The following is a 26,972-nucleotide window of genomic DNA, read 5'->3' on the forward strand; positions in this document are numbered from 1 at the left end:
GTTGTGTGTTATGCCTAATGTAAAGACTCTCGTCTCTGCGAGCCTCCCACACAGATTTAATACTCGTCATTTTTAGGGCATACCTAACAACCTGTCTTTTCTTTCTCTCTCTCTTCCCCCCCCCCCCCAATCTGTCCCTCTGAGTTACATGTTGATCCTGGGATTGAGATGCTGGCCTCTTCTGCCCCTCGGACCTGCTTGATCCATCCTGGTGCCCTGTGTCTGGTCGGAGTTTTATCGCACCGCTCCTGTGAAGGACGGCCCCATGAGGACAGTTGAGGGTTATACCTGTTAAAACTGTTAATATTATAGTCAGGCTGTCTGTTGTTGCCCAAATGAGGATGGGTTCCCTTTTGAGTCTGGTTCCTCTCGAGGTTTCTTCCTCATGTCGTCTGAGGGAGTTTTTCCTTGCCACCGTCGCCACAGGCTTGCTCATTGGGGATAGATTAGGGATAAAATTAGCTCATGTTTTAAGTCGTTCAAATTCTGTAAAGCTGCTTTGCGACAATGTTTATTGTTAAAAGCGCTATACAAATAAACTTGATTTGATTTATATTCATCAATCTTCTGACATTAAAAAAGGAAAATCTATTTGGGACAAAGCCAGTTTGATCAGCGTGAATGATGGATGATATGTATTTATTTAACCAATTTGCTAGTAACTTGGTTAAAATTTTCATGTCTGAATTCAACAGTGCTATAGGACGGAAAGATGAAGGCTCAGTTTCATCCCGACCTTCTTTTAATAATAATGAAATATTGGCTTCATATAATGTGGACGGAAATTCCTGGGTTCCAAATGAATGATTGAACATCCTCAAAAGGAGGGGAGCAATCTTCAGAGAATTTTTTTATACAGTTCGATTCCGAAACCATCTGGGCCAGCGGCCTTGCCATTGGGAAATGATTTTATAGCATCCAGAATCTCTAGCGTGGCGATGACAGAATTCAAAGCTTCACGGGAAGCCTCACTTAATTTAGGAAGTTTTAGACGGTCCAACCAATCAGAAACATTCCCTTTTCCATTTGGCATGTATAACTCTGCATAATATTCCCTAAAGTGATCGTTTATACTTTTAGGATCAGTAATTAGTTCTCCAGTCTTTGATTTAATCTTGTGTATGGCTCTACTAACTTGCAAGCCTCTTAACTGTTGGGCCAGTAATTTATGGAGCTTATCCCCCAACTCGAAGTGTTTCTGCCTGATCTTAAACAGTTGATCGCATACCTGACTGGATAGGATAGTGTTATATTCATATTTTAGTTTAAGAATATTTTGTAAGGTGGAAGGGTTGGAGGAACTCCTGTAGGCAAGTTCCAACTGCAATAGTTCAGTTTCAATTTCTGACAGTCGCTTCCGCCTTTCCTTTTTCAGAGAAGATTCAAAAGAGATTATGTGACACCGAATCACTACTTTAAAAGTTTCCCATAAAATGGAGTCTGTGACTTCCAAATTGTCATTGCTCTCCAGGAATTCTGAGATCTTAGTGGATATATATTGACAGAATGATGCATCGGAAAACAGTGAAGGGTGGAGACACCAGTTAAACTGCTGTTTTTTGTGATTAAGATCTAGCACCAATGAAATTGGAGAGTGGTCAGAAATTAAAATATGATATTTTGAGGCAATCACATTTGGTGTCAATTTAGATTCAATTAAAAAATAATCTATTCTTGAAAAGGACTTGTGCATTTGTGAAAAAAAAGAATAATCTCTATCTGTAGGATGTCCAAGCCTCCAAATATCAACTAGATTCATGGAAGACATCAAGTTATTTAAAACCGTGGAGGAGGTAGATGACTGATTTGGCTGGACTGACCTATCCAAATGGCTATCAAGCACACAGTTGAAGTCACCACCTACAATTAAATATGTATCCGAGAGATGAGGCAGTGAGTTAAATATCTTATGGAAAAAAGCTGGGTCATCAAAATTTGGACCATATACATTAAGGAGCGTAACATGAAATGAGTGAGTGTAGCCAGTTACCAAAATAAACCGGCCATTTGGATCACTCACAGTAGAAAAATGTCTAAAAGGCACAGTCTTACGGATCATAATTGCCACTCCTCTGGCTTTACTGGAAAACGTGGAATGAAAAATCTGATTGGCCCAGCTACATCTAAGTAACTTTTCCTTTGTGGGTCTGATATGCATTTCTTGCAAATACACTTGTAGTAATCCCTGATGTGGGTGGGGCACAGAAGCACAGCAGGTGAGAGTTAGTGTTCACACAGACACTTTATTTTGCTGTTTCCATTAGCTTTTCAGCTTTTCTCACTCACACACGCAACACACACATGTTCTGGTCAGGGGAGAGATTCTTCTCTGCTCTCCCCCTCCTTTTATACTCCATCCCTGCAACAAACAAACACGCACACATTAATTGACACCAGGTGTAATGACCTAGCCACTTACCTTCCCTGACCCCGCCCTCCATTCACAGACTGCTGCTTGGCCACACCCCCACTGCCACATACCCCCACCACCCGACTCGGGCCGGGGAGCTGTCCAGCCTGAAGCTGACTCCCCCCCTGAAGGGACAGGAAGTCTGCCACCACCATCTGCATCCCCGGCCTGTGGATCACCTCGAACTTAAATGGCTGGAGAGTGAGATACCAACGGGTGATCCGCACATTGGCATCCTTCATGCGGTGGAGCCACTGGAGGGGCACGTGGTCTGAACAGAGAGTGAAAGGGCACCCCAGCAGGTAGTATCGGAGGGCGAGGACCACCCACTTGATGGCGAGACACTCCTTTTCAATTGTGCTGTACTTGCATTGCATCAACAGCTTTCGGCTGATGTACAGCACCGGGCGCTCCTCACCCTCCACCTCGTGGGACAAAACGGCCCCCAGACCCCTGTCTGATGCATCAGTCTGCAAAATAAAGGGGAGAGAAGTCAGGGGAGTGTAAAAGTGGCCCCCCACACAATGCAGCTTTTACCTCCGAGAAGGCCTGTTGGCATTACTCCATCCACTGGACCGGATCTGGAGCCCCCTTTTTAGTGAGGTCAGTTAGTGGGCTGGTGACGTCTGAATAGTTAGGCAGAAACCTACGATAATAGCCAGCCAGCCCCAAGAACCGCCTCACCTCCTTTTTGGTCTTGGGCCTCGGACAGGCCGCAATCGGTGCAATCTTGTTAATTTGGGGACGCACCTGCCCATGACCCAAGTGGAACCCCAGATACCGTACTTCCACCCACCCAATCGCACACTTTTTTGGGTTGGCTGTGAGGCCCGCTCGCCTCAGCGACTTTAGAACAGCCCTCAGGTGTTCCAAGTACCGTGGCCAATCATGACTGTAGATTATTATGTCATCTAGATAGGCGGCCACGGAGGCACCATGAGGGCAGAGGACCCTGTCCATAAGCCGCTGGAACGTAGCGGGCGCCCCAAACAACCCAAAAGGGAGCGTAACAAATTGGTGTAAACCAAACAGTGTGGAAAAGGCCATTTTCTCTCGGGATAGAGGAGTCAAGGGGATCTGCCAATATCCCTTGGTTAGATCCAGTGTCGAATAAAAGCGAGCAGCACCTAACCGATCAAGCAACTCATCAATGCAAGGCATTGGCTATGCATCAAATTTAGACACGGCATTGACCTTTCTATAGTCCACACAGAACCGGACCGACTCATCGGTTTTGGGAACCAGGACCACTGGGCTGCTCCAGTCACTGTGGGACTCCTCGATTATGCCCATTTCGAGCATGGCCTTGAGTTCATCCTGAACCACCTTTTTCTTGTGTTCGGGCAAGCGGTAAGGGCGGCTACGCACTACCACCCCCGGGGGCGTTTTGATGTGGTGTTCTATGAGGTGGGTATGACCCAGAAGGGGTGAGAACACGTCAGAAAATTCCTTCTGTGGCTTGGCTACCTCCGTAAGTTGGGTCGGCGAGAGGTGGTCTCCACAAGGGACCGGAGTGGTCCGAGATGTTATCTTTTTTACCTCTGGCCCCAGCTCCGACTTCTTTGGGACTACCGATGCCAACACCACGGGGACCCCCTCATTCCAGCATTTTAAAAGGTTGAGGTGGTAGACTTGCAGTGCCCCACCCCATCCGTTTGTTTCACCTCATAGTCAACATCCCTGACTCACCGTGTGACCTCGAAGGGCCCTTGCCACTTGGCGACTAATTTAGAACTCGACGTGGGCAATAATATGAGTACTTTGTCTCCCGGTGTGAACTCTCTAAGGTGCGTGCCCCTGTCATTACAGCCGGCTTTGACATTCTTGTGCTTGCCGTAAATTCTCCTGGGTTAGGTGCGTGAGGGTGTGGAGTTTTGCGTGCAGGTCAAGAACATACTGGATTTCATTTTTACTTGGTGAAGGTCCCTCCTCCCAATTTTCCCGCAGCACATCCAGAATGCCACGCCGCTTATGCCCATATAATAAGTCAAAGGGAGAAAACCCTGTGGAGGCTTGTGGGACCTCTCGTACTGCGAATAACAGGGGCTCGAGCCACTTATCCCAATTACGCGCGTCTTCACTTACGAATTTCCGGATTATGTTTTTGAGTGTCTGGTTAAATCACTCTACTAATCCATCCATTTGTGGGTGATAGACACTGGTGCGGATAGACTTAATCCCCAGTAACCCATACAGTTTGCGCAATGTGCATGGCATAAATGAGGTGCCTTGCTCTGTCAGGATTTCTTTCAGAATCCTGACCCGGGAGATAAAGCAGAAGAGTGCCTCTGCAATATTGCGTGCTGAGATATTGCGGAGAGGCACTGCTTCCAGATATCACATTGCGTAGTCCACTAGAACTAAAATAAAGCGATATCCCTGTGCTGACCGATCTAATGGCCCGACGAGATCCATTCCGATTCGCTCAAACGGGGTCGCAATTAGAGGAAGAGGGCACAATGGCGCTTTTGGAGTGGCCGCAGGATTGACTAATTGGCATTCACGGCACACCGCATACCACCGACGGACATCCCCGTGAATCCCTGGCCAATAGAACTGGGCCATTATTCAGGCTAGTGTTTTGTCTTGCCCCAAGTGTCCAGCCATGGGATTAAAGTGAGCTGCATGGAATACAAGTTCCCTATGGCTCTTTGGGATTAACAACTGGGTTACTTGTTCCTTAGTTTGAGTGTCCTGCATCACTTGGTACAATCTATCTCTAATAATGGCAAAATAGGGGAAGGTCGGTGCCGCGCTTGACTGAAGAGTTTGACCATCGATTACTCTCACTTGGTCAAATGCATGCCGCAGAGTCTCGTCCTGTGACTGCTCTAACGGGAACTCCCCAAGGGACTCCCCAAGAGAGGGATGATGAGCGGGCTGCTCCTCACTCTGACATGGTATCGACGTGGACGGCTCTGCGACAGCTTCTCCAGCCAATGCCACACCGGGATCTTCCCATGACCTACTAAGGCAGGACCCACTACGTGTTAAATACTCCATTAATGCTTTAAATCCCGGCCAATCAGTTCCCAAAATCAATGAGTGGGTAAGACGAGGACTAACCGCCGCCTTTATTCTATGCGTTTGGCCCCGGAATAGAATATGGACAGATACTAGTGGGTAATGGTGAACATCCCCATGCACACACAACACCTTCACCGCTTGTGCTCCCCCCAATGCCTCACCTTGCACAGGCATTGGTGAATTGAGGTCTGATTACAACCGGAATCCACGAAAGCATGATATGTATCCCCTTGAATACTCACCAGTATGCGATACGTTCCGGCCTGATCGGGGGCGGTTTCTGGTGCGTCGGGGATCCGGATGACAGCACCCACCTCCCTTGCGGAGCTCTGACTCTGGAGACACTCCGATTCCCCGCTGCGCCAGCACACCGGCCCGGGCTTTCCCTCTGCACTGGTGTTATGGGTGTCACTCACCTGAGGGGGAGACAACACAGACACAGAAGAGGGAGATGGGAGGGCACCACGGGTGCGATGGGCCGGCTGGGGAGGAGCCAGCCGCCGCCTTCGTGGCAGGGGAACGGGGTGGAGAGGGGGACAAGAGACAGGAGGGAGAGAGGTAGAGAGAGAGACAGGGAAGAGAAGTGAGGGGAGACGCCTCGTATGCCTGTCGTCAGAGCCGCCTCCAGATGGTCCTCTGCCAGCTCAATGGCTCGTTCCAGCGACGCTGGGCGGTGACACTGGACCCATTCTGCCATTCCTTCCGGAAGTTGAGAGATAAACTGCTCCAGTGCCACCAGATCGATGATCTCCTTGGTGTCGCGGTCTTCCGCCCTCAGCCACCGCCAGCAGGCATCCCGGAGTTGCTGGCCGAATGCAAACGGCTGGCCGACCTCCTCCAGTGTCAGCATCCGGAAGCGCTGATGGCGTTGCTTCAGCGAGCGGCCGAGCCGCTGCAGAATGGCTTTCTTTAGGCCCACATAGACCAGCTGGCTGTCAGCAGGGAGCTGCTGCGCTGCGAGCTGTGCCTCGCCAGTCAGGAGCGGGAGGAGGCGCACTGTGCGCTGCTCCAGCGGCCACCCCAATGCCTCGGCTGCTTGCTCAAAGAGAGCGAGGAATGCTTCCGGATCGTCCTGCGGTCCCATCTTCATGAGGGTGGCGGCAGTGGTGGCCGACGGCCCGGCTGGCATGAGCAGGTGCCGGAACGCCTGGCGATCTTCCTGCTGGGCCAACATCAAGGCTTCAAAGCGCTGCTGCTGCTCCTTCCGGAGGGTGATCAGTGCTTGATGCTGGTTCTGCTGGGTGGTAGCAAGGGCAAGGATGAGCCCTTCGAATGGGGAGGACTCCATGGGGTGGTTCTCTTCTGTGTCCCGGGTTTCGGTACCACTGTAGTAATCCCTGATGTGGGCAGGGCACAGAAACATGGCAGGCGTGAGTTAGTGTTCACACAGACACTTTATTGTGCTGTTTCCATTAGCTTTTCAGCTTTCCTCACTCACACACGCAACACACATGTGTTCTGGTCAGGGGAGAGATTCTTCTCTGCTCTCCCCCTCCTTTTATACTCCATCCCTGCAACAAACAAACTAACACACACACATTAATTGACACCAGGTGTAATGACCTAGCCACTTACCTTCCCCGACCCTGCCCTCCATTCACAGACTGCTGCTTGGCCACGCCCCCGCTGCCACAACACTATATCAGCAGACAGAGATTTTAAGTGAGAGAACACTTTAGCTCTCTTGAGCACATGACCCAGCCCACACACATTCCAACTAGTAAAAGTGATGCCACCACCTGGTGAAGGTATAGACCCTTTTCAGTCACGTGACCTTCATAAATATGACCACCATTTTGGACATGTAGTGGACTTCGGCTCGAATCAGTTTGAATGCGAGGAAGGCGACAAACAAAAAACATAAAAGAAAAAGGAGCAAGATGCAGAAAACACCTTCACTATCCAGCGACATAGGGCATTTACAGGGCGAGCAGAGGGAGAGGTATTTGCAAAAATTGAGGTTAGCAGGCTTAGAGAATGACGTTTACCTGCTTCCACCAGGATTGTTCACTGACGTACGCTCCGGCTTGCTACCCCTCAAATTAAGCAGCGTGCTCCGGCTTGCTCCCCCTCAAATTAAGCAGCGCGCTCCAGAAGCCGGAGTGCGCTGCTTAATTTGAGGGGGAGCAAGCCGGAGCGCGCTCTGGAACCTCGGCCGGAGCACTCCAGGAGCAAGCCGAGCGTGCTGCTTAATTTGAGGGGGAGCAAGCCGGAGCGAGTTCCGGAACCTCGGACGTTGACTTCGGCAGCTATTTACACTGGATCCGGTGTAAATAGCTGCTGGATCATAATTACAGTAAACTAGTAAATACAGTAAAGGAAAAACTTGAGACTGAAAGGTTTTAACAGTCATCCAAATGACTGAATGTAAACATTGCTACAGTAACATACTAGCTACTATGTTGTTGACATTAGCTAGTCAACAATAGCTACTACAGAAGAACAAAGAGGTTACAATGGGTTATTTTAACCTATTTGGTTACACACTCGCCGCCACAGAATGTTAACAGCAATGTAATGCCTTTTCTGGCTAATTTTATTCGTCTTACCTCCAACAAAGTGGTCACTACACAAGCGTTGGTATGCTGAGGGCTGCCAATCTTTCCTGTTAATGGCCGCTATCCATCTTCTCCGTCGGGATCCGATAAAATGATAAACCTTGCCTTGTTTGTTGATGGTTACTACATCCAGGTGCACAACAATATAGTGGCATGATGGAAGTCTTGCTGAAAGTAAAAACTTTCTTTGCTGCCGTTCCTCAATGTTGGCTGTGGTAAACTACTGGTAGTACATGTCCAAAATGGCGGCCGCGTTTGTCGTGACGTCACGTGAAAAGGGTCCATACTAGGATGCATATGGATTTTGCATAGTAGCAGCGTGCAAACATAATGCCCTAATAAAATAAGTCAAGTCAAGTTTATTTGTATAGCACTTTTAACAATAAACATTGTCGCAAAGCAGCTTTACAGAATTTGAACGACTTAAAACATGAGCTAATTTTGTCCCTAATCTATCCCCAATGAGCAAGCCTGTGGCGACGGTGGCAAGGAAAAACTCCCTCAGATGACATGAGGAAGAAACCTCGAGAGGAACCAGACTCAAAAGGGAACCCATCCTCATTTGGGCAACAACAGACAGCATGACTATAACATTAACAGTTTTAACATGAAGTCAGTTTCATTGATGTTATAACTCTTCATTGATGGAAACTTGAGTGCAAAACTGTTCATGACAACTGCAGTCCTAAAGTTAGCAAGTCAACTGTAGACCTCAGCCATAAAAGCATTACTGTAAGAATCCAGAGCATTCTCCAGGTATAACCCTCAACTGTCCTCATGGGGCCGTCCTCCACAGGAGCGATGCGATAAAACCCCAACCAGACACAGGGCACCAGGATGGATCAAGCAAGTCCGAGGGGCAGAAGAGGCCAGCATCTCAATCCCAGGACCAACATGTAACTCAGAGGGACAGATGGGGGGAGAGAAAGAGAGAGAAAGAAAACACAGGTTGTTAGGTATGCCCTAAAAATGACACAAGTATTAAATCTGTGTGGTAGGCTCGCAGAGACGAGTCTCTTGACATCAGGCATAACACACAACAATGGCATGTTAATATGGCAAGGCAAGTTTATTTGTATAGCGCGTTTCATACACACAGGCAATTCAGTGTGCTTCACAAAAAATAAAAGCATAAGAACAGTAACAAAGAATTAAAGTAAAAGTAGATCATTAAAATCCAAGATTAAAAAGAAATTAAAATAAAGTAAAATCATTAAAATCAAAATTAAAAGAAATTATATTAAAGGAAATTAATTACACTTTAGGTAAAAATTAATCAAGTGAAAGCATCTTAAAACAGCTTTGTCTTGAGCCTGGATTTAAAACTAACAACAGTAGGAGCATTTTTAATATCATCTGGAAGTTGGTTCCAAAGCTTAGCAGCATAGCAACTAAAGGCTGCTTCACCACACTTCGTTTTGACAGCTGGTATTACTAGCAAGTTTTTCTCTTGTGATCTTAGAGACCTAGTTGGTGCATATAATTGAAACATATCCAGTAGGTAGCTGGGTCCCGTCCCATGTAATGTTTTAAATAGAAGAAGTAACGCTTTAAAGTCAATTCTATAGCTCACTGGGAGCCAGTGCAGAGACCTTAGGATTGGAGTGATATGGACTACCCTTTTTGTTCTTGTAAGAACCCTTGCTGCTGCATTTTGGATTAGTTGAAGCTCTTTGATGGTCTTTTTTGGAAGACCTGTGAAAAGGCTATTGCAGTAATCAACCCTACTGGAGATGAAAGCATGAATAAGTTTTTCTAGATCATGTTTTGACATGAGACCCTTGAGTTTAAAAATGTTTTTTAGGTGATAGAATGCAGACTTTTTTACCACTTTCATATGACTGTTGAAGTTAAGTTCGCTGTCAATAAGGACACCAAGGTTTTTGACAGTATCCTTTGCTTTAAGCCCCTTATGGCCCTTTTCCACTACCCTTTTTCAGCTCACTTCAGCTCGCTTCAGCTCACTTCAGCCCGACACGGCTCGCGTTTCGACTACCAAAAACCAGCACGACTCAGCTCGTTTCAGCCCTGCTTAGCCCCTAAAACTCGCACGGTTTTGGAGTGGGGCTGAAGCGAGCCAAGCCGTGCCGAGTGAGGCTGGGGGCGTGAGCAGACACTCCCCTGTGCACTGATTGGTGAGGAGGAGTGTCCTCACATGCCCACACACGCCCCGCGAGCGCGCTGGGATCTGTAAACACTGTAAACCCGGAAGAAGAATAATTACGAATTACGAGAATTTCTGAAGCCTTATGCGCCTTGCCTCATCTATACACTCTTGCCAGTATCTGTTGGCGTTGTCGGTGACAACAAGCCACAGCACCAAGACCAGCAACACTAACGACTCCATGTCCTCCATGTTTATTGTTTACTATTCGGGTCATGAGACTACCGCTTAAAAGATCACTGAATCAGTGACATACAGAGCATCGTGGACGAGTTCGCGGAGTGCAAGGCTCGTCGTATGCCCTTCAAATAATGCGCGCAGTAGGCTATTGATGTTTTATTATGAGCCATGTACAGTATGCCGCCTAATGTTTTTTTGTTTCTGAGTTACATGTTCGTTTGAAGGACTTAATGTACAAAATAACATAGTTGCACCCCGTAGTGTTGAAATTGGTAAACACAGTGCATTCAGTGAGGTTTGCACCGCCCTCCTTTTATTTCTGACTCTTCCTGTCACCGTTGCAACCTCTGAGCGCTCATTCGTATGCCCTTCAAATAATGTGCGCAGTATAGGCTATTGATGTTTTATTATGAGCCATGTACAGTATCCTAATGTTTTTTTGTTTCTGAGTTACATGTTCGTTTGAAGGACTTGATGTACTAAATAACATAGTTGCACCCGGTAGTGTTGAAATTGGTAAACACCGCAGTTGCGGACATTTTGTAGCCTAAAATGATGTTATGATAAGCTTTAATAAAGGGCCCGGTCATTTGCCCCGCCCCCGGCCCGGCTCTGACTTGTTCCGCCACTGTCACTGATGTCACTGTTTGCGCTGCTTAACGACATCACGTGACGTCCACCCACTTTCGCTAACTCCACCCAATGTGTCCACCCACTTCCAGCCAGCACGGTTCAGCGCGGTTGTAGTCGAAATGCAACTCCAACAGCCCCGCTCAGCTCGACTCAGCTCGACTCAGCACGGCACGGCTCAGCCGCGTTTGTAGTGGAAAAGTGGCATTAGTTTCAAGAACAGTGGCAATCCTAAGCCTTTCCTCCTTTTTGCCAAATATAATTGCTTCAGTTTTATCTGCGTTCAGCTGAAGAAAATTGTGAGACATCCATTTGTTAATTTGGTCAATGCATCTATGAAGAGACTCAAGAGGGGCATAGTCATTAGGTGACATAGCTAAGTAAAGCTGAGTGTCATCTGCATAGCTATGGATGTTTATTGAGTTATTCTTAATAACTTGTCCAAGTGGGAGCATATAAAGGTTGAATAGTAATGGTCCCAGGATTGAGCCCTGGGGAACCCCACAGTTCAAGGACACGGGTGATGAACTGTGGCCTCCAATGGCCACATAAAAAAATCTTTGTTGTAGGTAAGATTTTAACCAGTTGATTACTATACCAGTAAATCCAACCCAATGCTCCAGTCGATGTAACAGTATAGAATGATCTACCATGTCAAATGCAGCACTTAAGTCTAAAAGCACCAAGACTGATGTTTTACCAGCATCAGAATTAAGACGTAGGTCATTCATGACTTTAGTAAGAGCTGTTTCAGTGCTATAATTGGCACGAAAACCTGACTGAAACTTATCAAAACATCCGTTTAATGTCAGGAAGGCAGTTAATTGATTAAAAACAATTTTTTCAATTATTTTACCAACGAATGGCAAATTGGATATGGGCCTGTAGTTGTTGAGTACTGAGACATCTAGGTTATTCTTTTTCAGTAGGGGTTTTACAACCGCTTTTTTCAGAGATGAGGGAAACATGCCAGTTCATAAGGAGGTGTTGATAATCTGAAGTACCTCGTCTGATATTAGGTGAAGAACAGATTTGAAAAAGACTGTAGGTAAAATGTCCAGTTCAGATGTGGAGGAGCTGAGACTTTGTACTGTTTTTCTCAGAGTCTCAACATCAATTAAACTAAATGTTGACATTGTATTACGACCCTCTCTCTCTTTATCCAATGGTTCCAGATTTTGAAGTGTTTGCACCTGTGTGGCTATATTCATACGTATTTTATCAATCTTTCCTTTGAAAAAAGATGTAAAGTCGTTGCATGTATTAACTGAGAGAAATTCAGAAGGCATTTGTTTTGATGGGTTTGTTAGCTTTTCAACTGTAGAAAATAGCACATGGGTATTGTTGATATTCCTATTAATAATGTCAGCAAAAAAAGACTGTCTTGCTTTAGAAATTTCTAAGTTGTATTTACATAACATCCCTTTGTAGATTTGATAATGAATCTGGAGTTTAGATTTACGCCATTTTCTTTCAGACTTTCTACATTCCCTCTTTAACATTTTAACTGTTGGATTTAGTTTCCAGGGTGCTTTTCCTTTGTTTATGACTCTTTTGGTTTTTAAAGGAGCAATAGCATCCATAATATGATTCATTCTTTAATTAAAAATTAAAAAGATGGTTAAAACATATCATGACCTGCTCTGGCTGGATGCTTGATTGGGTGATGGGAGAACACTCCTCAGCAATGATGAGATGCAGATGGGACCCTTAGGGCTGGCCAAGACAATTCAGTTACATTTCACCGGGTCTGGGACATGCGACAGAATGTCTGACGGCCAATTCCCTGCAGGCTACAAGAGCCAGTCGAGGTCTCCACCCTCTCCACCAAAAGATTTTCTGTTGACTCCATGTAACTCAGAGGGACAGATTTTTTTTTGGGGGGAGGGAAAGAAAAAGCAGGTGGTAAGGTATGCCCAATGTCACCTGAATAAGTAGGAACAGTATACATATTGTACTGAGTACAAGCAGGGACTCCGGCAACTAACTATGACAGCATAGCTAAAAGGGGAGAGCCAGAAGGTAACACAGGCATGAGGGAGCCCCGGGACATAAAGCAGCCAGCCACTACACCATCAACAAACTCGAGTGAGCAAACGAGTGGGGACTGACAGCATCCATACATCCCAGTTTACCAAAACACTCTGTCTGAGGACCATCTAGATCTACACCTTTACCTCATAAACACCATTAACAAAAGGCTTGACTAAACAAATATGTTTTCAGCCGAGACTTAAACGCTGAGACTGTGTCTGATTCCCGAACATTACTTGGAAGGCTGTTCCATAACTGTGGAGCTTTGTAAGAAAAGGCTCTGCCCCCTGATGTAGCCTTCACTATACGAGGTACCAGCAGATAGCCTGCACCTTTTGATCTAAGTAGGCATGGCGGGTCATAGAGGAGCAGAAGTTCACTCAGGTACTGTGGTGCGAGACCATTTAGTGCCTTAAAGGTCAATAGTAGTATTTTATAATCAATACGAAATTTGATTGGGAGCCAATGCAGTGTGGATAAGACAGGCGTGATGTGGTCATATTTTCTAGTTCTAGTAAGGACTCTTGCTGCTGCATTTTGAATTAACTGGAGCTTGTTTATGCACTTATTGGAACATCCAGACAGTAAGGCATTACAATAATCCAACCTGGAGGTAATGAAAGCATGGACTAGTTTTTCCGCGTCATGCAATGAAATTAAATTTCTTATCTTTGCAACATTTCTGAGATGAAAGAAAGCTATCCGGGTAATGTTATCAATGTGAGTTTCGAATGAAAGACTGGGGTCAATAATCACTCCGAGGTCTTTTACTGCTGCACGTGAAGAAACAGAAAGGCCATCTAGAGTCACTGTGTAATCAGAAAATTTGCTTCTAGATTTATGTGGTCCTAGTACAAGTACTTCAGTCTTGTCAGAGTTAAGCAGAAGGAAATTAATAAGCATCCAGTGTCTAATGTCCTTAACACATTCCTCAATTCTATTAAGCTGGTGTCTCTCATCAGGTTTTGCAGAAACATACAACTGTGTGTCATCAGCATAACAGTGGAAACTAATACAATGTTTACGAATAATATCACCCAGAGGTAACATATATAGAGAAAAAAAGCAGTGGACCCAAGACAGAACCTTGTGGAACACCAAACTTTACTTCAGTACGTCTAGAAATATCACCATTTATATCAACATACTGATAACGATCAGTTAGATAAGACCTGAGCCAGGAGAGGGCCGTTCCCTTAACTCCCACAACATTTTCTAGTCTATCCAGAAGAATGGAATGATCAATGGTATCAAATGCTGCACTAAGGTCAAGCAACACAAGTAGCGAGACACAGCCCTGATCAGACGCCAACAGTAGGTCGTTTACTACTTTAACCAGTGCTGTCGCTGTGCTATGATGAGGTCTAAATCCTGACTGATACATTTCATGGATGTTATTCCTATGTAAATATGAGCATAACTGTTGTGCCACAGCTTTTTCAAGGATCTTGGAGATAAAGGGGAGGTTTGATATTGGCCAATAATTGGACAGCTGACAGGGATCAAGGTTAGGTTTTTTAATCAGGGGTTTGATAACTGCTAGTTTAAAGGATTTGGGTATATAGCCAATCGAAAGAGAAGAATTTATTATTTTTAGAAGTGGTTCAATTACTTCAGGTATTATCTGTTTGAATAGATGTGTAGGTAAGGGATCTAGTACGCAAGCTGAGGCTTTTGATGCAGATATTAATGAAAGTAATTCAGTTTCTTTAAGGGGAGTAAAACATTCTAACTGATGATCTGATACAGTTATATAGTTAACTACAAGGTCACTTTCATTGTCTGACCTTAAATTAGTAGTTTGAATTTTTTGTCGGATATTCTCAATTTTGTCATTAAAAAAATTAATGAAGTCGTTGCTACTACATACTGCAGGTGTGCATGTGTCTATAGTGGACTTATTCCTCATTAATTTTGCTACAGTATTAAATAGGAATCTAGGATTATTTTTGTTATCTTCTATTAGGGAGGAGAAATATGTTGATCTCGCAGCACTAAGAGCTTTTCTATACTTCAGGAAGCTCTCCTTCCACGCTAATTTGAACACTACCAATTTTGTTTGATGCCATTTGCGTTCCAATTTTCGAGTGGTCTGTTTTAAAGTGCAAGTGTCATCATTATACCAGGGTGCTAATTTTTTGTCTCTGACCATTTTCTTTTTTAGAGGAGCTACATTATCTAAGGTATGGCGGAATGTTGACTCTAAGCATTCAGTTGCCTGATCAAGTTCTGCAGGGGCTGACAGTGACCCAATCAAAGTTGATAACTCTGGGAGATCATTTATAAAGCTCTGTGCAGTAGTTGACGTGAAAGTACGTTTAATACAGTAGCGTGGTGAGGTGCATATATTATTACTCAGACATAGTTTGAATGAGATGAGATAATGATCTGAGATAACTTCAGACTGTGGAAGTATGACTATATTGTCTACGTTTAATCTGAATGTTAGTATTAGATCAAGGGTGTGACCACCATTATGGGTCAGTCCTATGACATTCTGATTAATCCCTACTGAATCTAAGATGGACACAAATGCTGTTTTTAAAGGGTCTTCTGGGTTATCGAAGTGAATATTAAAATCTCCGACAACTAATGCTTTGTCTAAAGAAATAACCAGATCTGAGATAAAGTCTGCAAATTCAGAAAGAAACTCAGACTATAGCCCCAGGGGCCTGTAAATAATAAGCAATGGAATTAACTGGGTAGACTTATTTTTCGGGGCTACATACATTATGAGTATGAAGAACTTCAAATGTATTAAATTTATAACCAGGTTTTTGTGTTACACCTAGATAATCGTTATAAATAACCGCAACACCTCCTCCTCTGCCAGTTAGACGAGGCTGGTGTATATAACTGTATCCAGGAGGACTCACTTCATTTAATGCTATATATTCATTTGGCTTAATCCATGTTTCAGTTAAACAAAGTACATTAAACTCCTGATCAGTAATGAGTTCATTAACCATTAGCACTTTAGATGTAAGAGATCTAATATTTAATAGCCCCACCTTTAGATCACAGGTGCTGGCAGCAGCTGTACAGTCAGTATGATCTAATTTTATATTGATTAGGTTACTGGAACAAACTCTTTGAAAATTTCTACCTTTTTGTTGAGCTCGGGGAACAGACACAGTCTCAGTGTAGTGGACCCTGAGTGACAACTCTGTGCAGCTAGCAGACAGTCAGTTTAGCCTGTTCGTCTGCTCCCTGGCCTTGGCTCTGGATTGTCAGAAATTAACTAGGCCTGTTCTGAGACTATGACCTACGCTGCAGGAAATGAGAGCAGCACCTTCCCGAGTGGGATGGATACCGTCCTGCCCTAACAGGCCAGCAGTGCCCAATTATCTATAAAGCCCACACTGTTTTCAGAGCACCACCTGGACAACCAGCAGTTCAGCGACCATAACCTGCTGTAAGCTACATCGCCACGCCGCATTGGGATGGGGCCAGAGCATACTACAGCATTGGACATCGCCTTCGCTAATTTAAACACCTCTACAAAGTTACTCTTAGTAACCTCAGACTGACAAAGGCGTATATCATTAGCTCCTGCATGGATAACTATCTTTGAGAACCTGTGCTTGCCTAGGACCCTAAGATTACCTGCTATGTCCGGCACCCTGGCTCCCGGTATACACCTGACTAAAGCTGCTGGTGCCCCTAAAGGCTGAGCTAATTTCACGTGCCGTATGATAGAGTCCCCTATAACCAGAGCTCTTTCAGGTTTCTCAGTGGGTGCATCACTAAGGAGAGCAAACCTGTTCGGCACGTGACACGGAGAGGAGTGGTGCTCCTGTGGGCGAGCCTCAGTGGTAGCTTTGTCTCTACGCTTATGCCGCCCAGCCGTCACCCATTCGCCCCGCTGTAAGGGCTCTAATGCCGGAGTTGGGGGATTACTAACTCCACCTAGGGCATCCAGACTTTCCCCTACAGAAACTACACTGTTCTCACGCTCACTAACCTTCTCTAAAGCCTGGACATGCGCTTCTAGCATTGTAATCTTCTCCGTCAGAGAGCTAACTAATCTGCACTTATCACAAATAAAGCTAATAAAGCTATCACTAGTGACAGAGGAAGAATTACTAAACATCCTGCACTCAGCACACTGAACAGGCTGAAGGTGTGCCATGATGAAAAGATTTACGTACCTTAATCGAATATCTGTTTATATTAAAGCAGATCTGATGTGGATGGCCTCCGCTTGTGGTCTTTACACAGGAGGAGAGAAAAAGAAAGCTTCCGGTCTCGGTGTTCTTCTGAAAAAAGAGAGAGAAAGAAAAAAAATGGAAAAAGGAAAGCAAAAGTGAAAAGTACAAAAAGGAAAGCGACAGTACAATAAAAATGAAGAGGATACTCATAATGGTAAAGACAAGAGGAACACATGAAAACAAACAAGAACATCCCCCTCCTCCCCCCTCCCAGTTTTCCAAACAAAGTGAGATTGTAAACCCTACAGTACTACTCTCTTAGGGGCTGCCAGACCATACAGGAACAACTAACCAGCCACTAAGTTAACCCAAGGACCCTGCGCCCTCTCCACTAATGAGGACAAGTGCTTGTGAAAATCAACAGCGATAAATATATTTTTTAACATACATACACACATACCTTACAAGCTGTCATATAAATGTCCTGGTAGGTGCACAAACAACTTAAGAATCGTATACTGAAATATGCCATGTCGGCAGATAGTATTCAAGACAGTGTCTCTGCAAACATCTCGGCATCCTGCGGGGACAAAAAAACTCTGTCCATGGTGCCACTGGAGACCCGCAGCCATGCCGGGTAGACGAAACCGCACCTCACACCTGCATCTCGGAGTCGCTTATGGACGGGATCAAATGCCTGCCGTTGCTTCATCACCTCTGCTGGGTAATCAGGAAAGAAGTGAACCGCTTTACCATTGTAGCGCATTGGAAACTGCTGGTGGGCCAGCTGTAATATTTTCTCCTTCAGTTGGAAGTGATGAATCCATGCTATCATTACGCGCAGACACGCATCGTCCCCAGAGAGCCATCTTCCCAGCCGATGAGCCCAGTCCACCTCCAGCAGTCTGGGAAAGTTATCAGCACCCAGCAGCTCAGGGATGAACTTTGCCAAAAACTCTGTTGGGTGTCCGTTCTCGATTTTCTCAGGCAAGCCAATGATTTTAATATTCTGCCGCCGGGAGTGAGCCTCCAGGTCCGTTACTTTCAGATGAAGTGCTTCATTTTCTGACTGCATTTTTGTACATTTCTGATCAACGAGCAAGAGACAGCAGTCATACTCCGAGCTAGCATTTTCCACCTCCTGTATTAAGTTACCAAGACTCACCAGCATTGCCTGGGTGGATGCCAAAGACGCGTCTGTCTGCAACATAAAGGGGAGAGAAAAGTCAGGTGAGTGTAACAGTGGCCCCCCACACAATGCAGCTTTCACCTCAGAGAAAACCCGCTGACATTGCTCCGTCCACTGGACCGGATCTGGTGCCCCCTTTTTAGTGAGATCAGTCAGCAGGCTGGTGACATCTGAATAATTAGGTATAAACCTACAATAGTAGCCAGCCAGCCACAGGAACTGTCTCACCCCCTTTTTGGTCTTGGGCCTCGGACAGGCCGCAATCGCTGCCGTCTTATTAATTTGGGGACGCACCTGCCCATTGCCCAAGTGGAAGCCAAGATACTGTACTTCCACCCGCCCAATCGCACACTTCTTCAGGTTGGCCGTGAGACCCGCTCGCCTCAGCGACCCAAGGACGGCCCTCAGGTGCTGCAGATGCCGCGGCCAGTCATTACTATAGATTATAATGTCGTCCAAGTATGCGGCCGCGTAGGTGGCGTGGGGGCGGAGGACCCTGTCCATGAGCCGCTGGAACGTAGCGGGTGCCCCAAACAGCCCAAAAGGAAGTGTGACAAATTGGTGTAAGCCAAACGGTGTAGAAAAGGCCGTTTTTTTCTTGGGATAATAGAGTCAAGGGGATCTGCCAATAACCCTTTGTCAAATCCAGTGTCGAATAAAAGCGAGCCATGCCTAGTTGATCCAACAACTCGTCAATGCGAGGCATTGGGTACGCGTCGAATTTAGACACCGCATTGACTTTTCTATAGTCCACACAGAACCGGACTGACCCATCAGCCTTGGGTACCAAGACCACCGGGCTGCTCCAGTCACTGTGGGACTCCTCGACGATGCCCATTTCGAGCATGGCCTTGAGTTCTTCCCGAACCACCTTTTTCTTGTGTTCGGGTAGCCTGTAAGGGCGGCTATGCACTACCACCTGACGGCATCTCAATGTGGTGTTCTATGAGGCAGGTGCAGCCGGGCAGGGGCTAGAACACGTCCAAAAATTCGGTCTGCAACTGGGCAACCTCCATGAGTTGGGTCGGGGAGAGGTGGTCTCCACAGGGGACCAGAGAGGTAAGCGATGTCAATGTTCCTTTTTGAACCTCCGGACCCCAGCTCCGCCTTCTCCGGAACCACCGACACCAACGCCACGGGGACCACCTCATTCCAGAGTTTAAGCAGATTGAGGTGGTAAATCTGTAGCGCCCCACCCCTGTCCGTTTGCCTCACCTCATAGTCAACGTCCCTGACTCGCCGTGTGACCTCAAAGGGTTCTTGCCACTTGGCGATCAATTTGGAGCTTGACGTGGGCAACAGTACAAGTACTTTATCTCCCGGTGCGAACTCCCTAAGGCAAGTACCCCTGTCGTACAGGCGGATTTGCCATTCTTGAGCCTGCCACAAATTCTCCTGGGTTAGGTGTGTGTGTGTGTGTGTGTGTGTGTGTGTGTGTGTGTGTGTGTGTGGAGTTTTGTGCGCAGGTCAATAAAGTATTGAATTTCATTTTTGCTCAGTGAAGGTCCCTCCTCCCAATTTTCCCGCAGTACATCCAGGATGCCGTGCGGCTTATGCCTATATAATAATTCGAATGGGGAGAACCCCGTGGAGGCTTGTGGGACCTCTCGCACTGCGAATAACAGGGGTTCGAGCCATTTATCCCAATTGCGTGTGTCCTCGCTTATGAATTTTTAAATTATATTCTTGAAGGTGCGATTGAACCGTTCGACTAAACCGTCCATTTGTGGGTGATAAACGCTGGTGCGGATCGGCTTAATTCCCAATAACCCATACAGTTCGCGCAGTGTGCATGACATAAACGAAGTGCTTTGATCAGTCAGAATCTCTTTGGGGATTCCGACTCGGGAGATGACGTGGAAGAGTGCTTCCGCAATACTGTGTGCTGAGATATTGCGAAGAGGCACTGTTTCTGGGTATCACGTTGCATAGTCCACCAGGACTAAAATAAAGCGATACCCTCATGTTGACCGATCTAATGGGCCGATGAGATCCATCCCAATTCTTTCGAACGAGGTCTCGATTAATGGTAGAGGGTGCAAAGGCACTTTTGGAATGGCTGTTGGATTTACTTACAGGCATTCGCGGCATGCCATACACCACCTACGGACATCGCCGCGAATCCCTGGCCAATAGAACCGGGCCATTATTTGGGCTAGTGTCTTATCCTGCCCCAAGTGTCCAGCCATGGGATTAAAGTGAGCCGCTTGGAATACCAATTCCCGGCAGCTCTTTGGGATCAAAAGTTGTGAGACCGTCTCCTTAGTCTGAGTGTCCTGCATCACTCGGTATAATCTATCTCTCATAATGGAGAAATAGGGGAAGGATGGGGTGGCATTTGGTTGGAGCGTTTGACCATCGATTACTCTCACTTGGTCAAACGCGTGCCGCAGAGTCTCGTCTCGCGACTGCTCTAATGGGAAATCTGCAAGGGATTCCCCGAGAGAGGGAGGAGGAGCCTGCTGCTCCTCACTCTGACGCAAAGATGACTTAGATGGCTCTGTGACAGCTGCTCCCGCCAATGCCACTCCGGGACCTCCCCCTGCTGAACTACGGCAGGACCCACTCTTTACTAAATGAGTCATTAATTCCCGAAATCCCGGCCAATCAGTCCCCAAAATTATCGAGTGGGTAAGGCGAGGATTAACCGCTGCCTTTCCACTAGATTTCTCCCCTCGAAATAGAATGTGGACCAATACTAAAGGGTAGTTGTGAACATCCCCATGCACACACAACACCTTCACGAATGGTGCTCCCCCCAATGCCTCGTCTTGCACCAGGCTTTGGTGTATTGAGGTCTGATTACAACCAGAATCCACCAAAGCCTGATATGCATCCCCTTGGACACTCACCGGTATGCGATACACTCCGGCCTGATCGAGGGTGGTTCCTGGCGCGTTAGAGATCCGGACCACTGCGCCCACCTCCATTACCGAGCACTGATGCTGGAGGTGCCCTGGCTCCCCACAGTGCCAGCAAACCGGCCTGGGCTTTCTCTCTGCACCGGCGCTCTGGGGCTCACTCACCTGAGGGGGGGGAGACAGACACGGAAGCGGGAAACGGGAGGGCACTGCGGGTGTGGCGGGCCAGCTGGGGTGGAGCCAGCCCCTGCCTCCGCGGTGTGGGAATGGGGCAAGGACAAGACACAGAAGGGGAAGGGGAGAGAGAGAGGAGAGAGGAGAAGAGGAGATCTGCTGTCCTGCCTGGGAACAGCCGCCAAATGATCCTCCGCCAACTCAATGGCCTGATCCAGCGACGCCGGGCGATGGTGCTTGACCCACTCGGCTGTTCCTTCGGGAAGCCGGACGATGAACTGCTCCAGTGCCACCAGATCGATGACTCCTTCAGCGTCACGGTTGTCAGCCCTCAGCCACTGCTGGCAGGCATCCTGGAGTTGCTGGCCAAATGCGAACGGCCAGCTGACCTCCTCTAGGCGTAGAGCGCGAAAGCGCTGGCGTTGTTGTTCGGGGGTGTGCCCCACACACTGGAGGACGGCCTGGTGCAGGTCCACGTAGACCAGCCGGCTGTCGGCGAGGAGCTGTAGCGCGGCCAGCTGCGCCTCGCCCGTTAGCAGGGGGAGGAGGCACATCGCGCGTTGTTCCACCGGCCAGCCCGAGGCCTCTGCTGCTTGTTCAAATCGTGTGAGGAAGGCCTCGGGGTCATCGTGAGGGCCCATCTTCGTTAGGGTGAGGTGGGGTGGGCCCGCGGCGGTGGAGGTGGTGGACCCCGCCGACGCGAGGAGGTGCCGGAATGCCTGACGATCTTCCTGTTGCGCCAGCACCAGGGCCTCGAACCGTTGTTCTTGCTCCTTTTGGAGGACGAGCAGCGCCTGGTGCTGGCTCTGTTGGGCCGTGGCGAGGGCGTGGACCAGGTCTACGAAGGGGGAGGACTCCATGGGGCTGTTCTCCTCTGTGCTCCGATCCCGGGTTTCGGCACCACTGTAGAACTTTGCATGTGTGGGTGGAGCACAGAAGTACGGCAGGCCAGAACTGAGTTTCCAAAACTCTTTAACACTTTTCTGCATCTTTCACTCTCCCAGACACACACACACACATCAGCCATCTGGTTGGGGAGAGAGCTCTCTTCCTCTGCTCCCTCTCTCCTTATATTGGGCATGGTCACTGGGAAGACACACAAACACAAGTTAATTGACATCAGGTGTAGTGATTCTGCCACTTACCTTCCCTGACTCCGCCCTCCGGTCACAGACCAATGCTTGACCATGCCCCTGCTGCCACACTCACCCAAGCTCAAAATCGAACCCGGCCATAATTGGATCGTGTTAATACAATGTCACTTGATCATACTCTACATAATTCAAACTAGTAATTAGGAACTTGATTTAATTATATAGAATTCATGAAATCACATTTTCATGAGAAACTAAGTCTTTTTACCTAAACTACACATAATCTGGTCTCTTAAATATTCCATTTTTAGTGTAAAGGTTAACAATTGTGCAACATCTAAGAGGAAAGTAAAATTATTTCGAAAACATAATGCAACAATGCGACAGAGGAACAAGAGAACAAAGCTGGCTATGCTATTGAAGAGTAACATGAACCAATCATGGGTATCTGTGAGCTAATGTACATGAAAGAGGGAAGATATCAATTTCCTTCAAGTTTGTGACACTACCCTATGACCAAGCATGAGTAGCGGTTCAAAAAATACGTAGTTGAACGGCTTCATGTGTCTCTGAGGAAGCATGTGTTTGCACCACTTTCCCCAGTGAGTAGCTGCTATAATAAAATCATGGGAAGAACTGGCTGGTGGTGGTGTTGGTGGTGGTGTTGGTGGTGGTGGGGTGTTAGACCAAAAATGTTTTTCTACCCCCTCCAAAATATGGAGATGATCTATCTAAGTATGGAAATACCAATATTTGGCCAACTGAAAAATGCTAACCCCCCTGTACATACCCTCTGAAGTTAATAACCCCTCCAAATAGTCAAAAACTGCCTTTTTCACTAATATAAGCATTCCTTAATGGAAATAACTCTTAAATACTATAACATCAAAAAATCACAGTAATAACATTTATTTCTCACAAAAAGAGTTGTTTAAGGCACTGGAAATGTTTCAGATGCAACAGATAAGGCTAAGTGGCAGAAATTGTGTCTGAAATGTCCATTTTGACAATCAGTAGAGAATTACATAGTTTGCACTGATTTGTCAGTGATTATTTACCTGCAAGATTACAAATAATGACTATTTAATACATTGGGAGATATAATTCAGATATGAATCATTTGTGCATACTGGTTCTTAAAACTAAATTAGTAACCTTAAGTAATGATCCTCTGTGCTTAAAAATATTTCATATTTGAGGTATTACTGAAGAGTGTGACATTCAACAATAACTTTAAAACTTGCTGAAAAAGAGCAGAATTACTATATGTTTAATTTACTTGAATGTAAGGTTACTTACCACTAAGCTTATTACCTTAAAATAATGATCATCTGCACTGAAAATGTTGTAGTCATACCTAGTGGCATACCTGAAGAGGTTCACATTCATCTATAACTTTAAAACACATTAAAAAAAGCAGCATTCTAATATCAAAGAGCACTGTAATGTAATTTTGTCATATTGTAAGAATGGAAACTTTCAGAGGGTATGTACGTACAGGGGGGTTAGCAAGGTTCAATTTAATAAAATTTGACATTTTCCTACATAGATGGACCATCTCCATATTTCTAGGGGGGCAAAACATGGAAAAGTCAAAATTTTTAAAATAACAACACCCCCCCCACACACACACACTGGTGGGTGGGAATTGGCATCAACTGGAGAAAACATGGACGGCTTGATTCCATTGCCTCCTACTCTACAGAAATGAAACCAATGAACCATGTTGTCAAAATTTGGAGCCAGAGTCTGTGCAGTAGAGATGAAGTCAGGTACATCTACTCCTTTGCTATGCTCCATGTACAGTGGACAGTCCTAATGCTCAGTGGTAGAAACGATCAGATGAATATGGGGACATTGTTAAATAATGTTTATTACATCTATCCAGAGAATGTAATAGTTTCAGCTAGAGATATTTCATTAATACAGATGCATCTATGAAGGACATGTATCACATGAACTGAAAATGTGATTGGGGGGGTTTTGAATGCATGTACTACAAGAGCTAAATCTTCTGTATTCTTATAGCTCTATGATGGACTTCCTGTGGTGAGGTCCTTGCCCCTTCCCTTTAAAAAAGCCTTTGATAACTACAGGAGACTTAAAAGCTTGACAGCAATCATGATCAACAAGCACAAGACAACAAGAGTCCCAGGAAAACCAAGAGACTTTGTCGACTGCTATTTGGATGAGCTTGATAAGGTTTGTATTTGTGATTTAAGTCAATTCAGTTTTGCCTGATGACAAATCATGCTAATGTGTGTTATTTTATGTCTTGTTTGTAACAGAGAGACAGTGAATCCACTTTCAGTGACGGACAACTTGTGGCATTTGTTATGAATCTGCATGTGGCTGGAACTGATACCACATCCAACACACTACTTACAGCAATTCTCTACCTCATGGTTCATCCGGACATCCAGAGTGTGAACTTTAAAATTGTCCATTGCATTATCTTCTAAACCTGTTTATTAAATCAATGTTGAACTTTTGATATTATTGCCCAAATTGGCAGGTTGAATGAATCTCATAATAGTGCCATACATGCTTTGTTTCTAGAGAGATGCCAGCAAGAGATAGATGAGGTTCTGGAGGGAAAATCTGAGGTATCGTTCGAGGACAGACACAACATGCCGTACATACAAGCTGTGATTCATGAGTGTCAACGTGTTGCCAACACTGTGCCTCTGAGTGTGTTGCACTGTACCACAAGAGATACTGAACTGATGAACTATACCATCCCAAAGGTGACGATTTTAATTGCATTGGCTTCACCGTTCTGCTACACGTTAATCTCTGTTTTTTTATTTCCCTGTGTTCCAGGGAACTCTGATCATTCCCAACCTGTCCTCAGTGCTGAGCGAAGAAGGCCAGTGGAAGTTTCCTCGTGATTTTAATCCATCAAACTTCCTAAATGAGCAGGACAGTTTGAGAAGCCTGAGGCCTTCTTACCTTTTTCGTCTGGTGAGAACATGGGAGTGAAAAGACACTGCAAACTTCATTTAAACCTTATTTAACCAAACCAGAGATGAATTAATTTGACAGAAAGCAAATCTGCATTTATCTATTCTGTCTATGTGTAGGGCCTCGTGTATGTCTCGGTGAAAGTCTGGCTCGCATGGAGCTCTTCCTCTTCTTGGTTACTCTGCTGCGCCGCTTTCAGTTCATTTGGCCTGAAGATGCAAGAGAACCAGATTTCACTCCTGTTTGGGCTAACAATAACACCCAAACCGTACAGGATGGAAGTCAGGCTGAGAGAACCAGCAAGAGAAATGTAGACCCAGTATACAGTATATCTGTATACTGAAAATATCTTTATGGCTATTGAAGAAATGAGCCTGTCCTCATGAGCATGTGACAGTTGTTCTAGTGTTAATGTTACGTTATAATTAACATGGTGATTGGCTGTTTCACATTTAATTACTTTCTTCCTCATGGCCTTGTATCTAAAATTGTGCCTTATTTTTTCTGTAATTCTGTGAAAAAAAGGATGTAAAAAAGGGATGTAAGAGGTTTAATCAAGTCAAATTCCAGCTATTTAACCCATGTTAAATTAAACTGCCAGTAGTAAATCTGGATCTTGTTTTCAGTGTTTGACAATGATTAAAAAGTTGCATTCATCACAAAATGTTTGTTTGGCATATAAATGCCAAATGCCATGATTGTAAATATATAAAAACAAATATATGCATTACATTTTATTTCCTAGTGCCAGTGTCATGCATGTAAATATCATGAAATACTCATAAAAGGAAAAGTGAAAGAAATAATATTTTTGGGGTGCAGAAATAATAATGACTAGAACCCCAATTCCCAAAAAGTTGGGACACTGTGAAAAACATGAATAAAAACAATGTGAATATTTGCAAATCATGGAAACCCCATATTTCATTGAAAATAGTATAAAGAAACATCAAATGTTGAAACTGAGAAGTTTTATTGTTTTTTGAAAAAAAAAAAAGAGTGGAAAGCTGGAAGCCATGGAGCAGAAACTCAAGGAGAACATCAAACATCAGCTAGGCGACAGTAAGAGGAACGTCCCACTTGGCCCGCCAGGGTACGTGCCCGATCCTGCTGAACCAAGTTCCCACTTCAATACAACAACACCCAAATGGACGAAGATTCAGCAGGTGGTAGGCAGGGCAAGATCTGCCTCATCACCAGGACCAAATGGTGTTCCATACAGGGTATACAAGAACTGCCCCATGTTGCTGAAATTATTGTGGAAGCTGCTGATTGTTGCCTGGAAGACTCAAGCCATCCCTTCAGAGTGGAGCAGAGTAATAACCACATTTATCCTGAAAGAACAAGATTCCCATAACAATCAGTTTTTTTCTGTATTATCTCTAGCCGCTTTATCCTTCTACAGGGTCGCAGGCAAGCTGGAGCCTATCCCAGCTGACGATGGGCGAAAGGCGGGTTACACCCTGGACAAGTCGCCAGGTCATCACAGGGCTGACACATAGACACAGACAACCATTCACACTCACATTCACACCT

General features: G+C 45.6%; 1 pseudogene; it reads left to right on the forward strand.

The window, feature by feature from the left end:
• LOC132890281 (cytochrome P450 2J6-like) overlaps positions 1-25,750 on the forward strand; it is a 62,880-nt pseudogene extending 37,130 nt beyond the window's left edge.
• The last annotated feature ends 1,222 nt before the right edge of the window (positions 25,751-26,972 follow it).

This window comes from Neoarius graeffei, chromosome 8 (genome assembly GCF_027579695.1).
Source record: "Neoarius graeffei isolate fNeoGra1 chromosome 8, fNeoGra1.pri, whole genome shotgun sequence".
NCBI classification, from domain to species: Eukaryota; Metazoa; Chordata; class Actinopteri; order Siluriformes; family Ariidae; genus Neoarius; species Neoarius graeffei.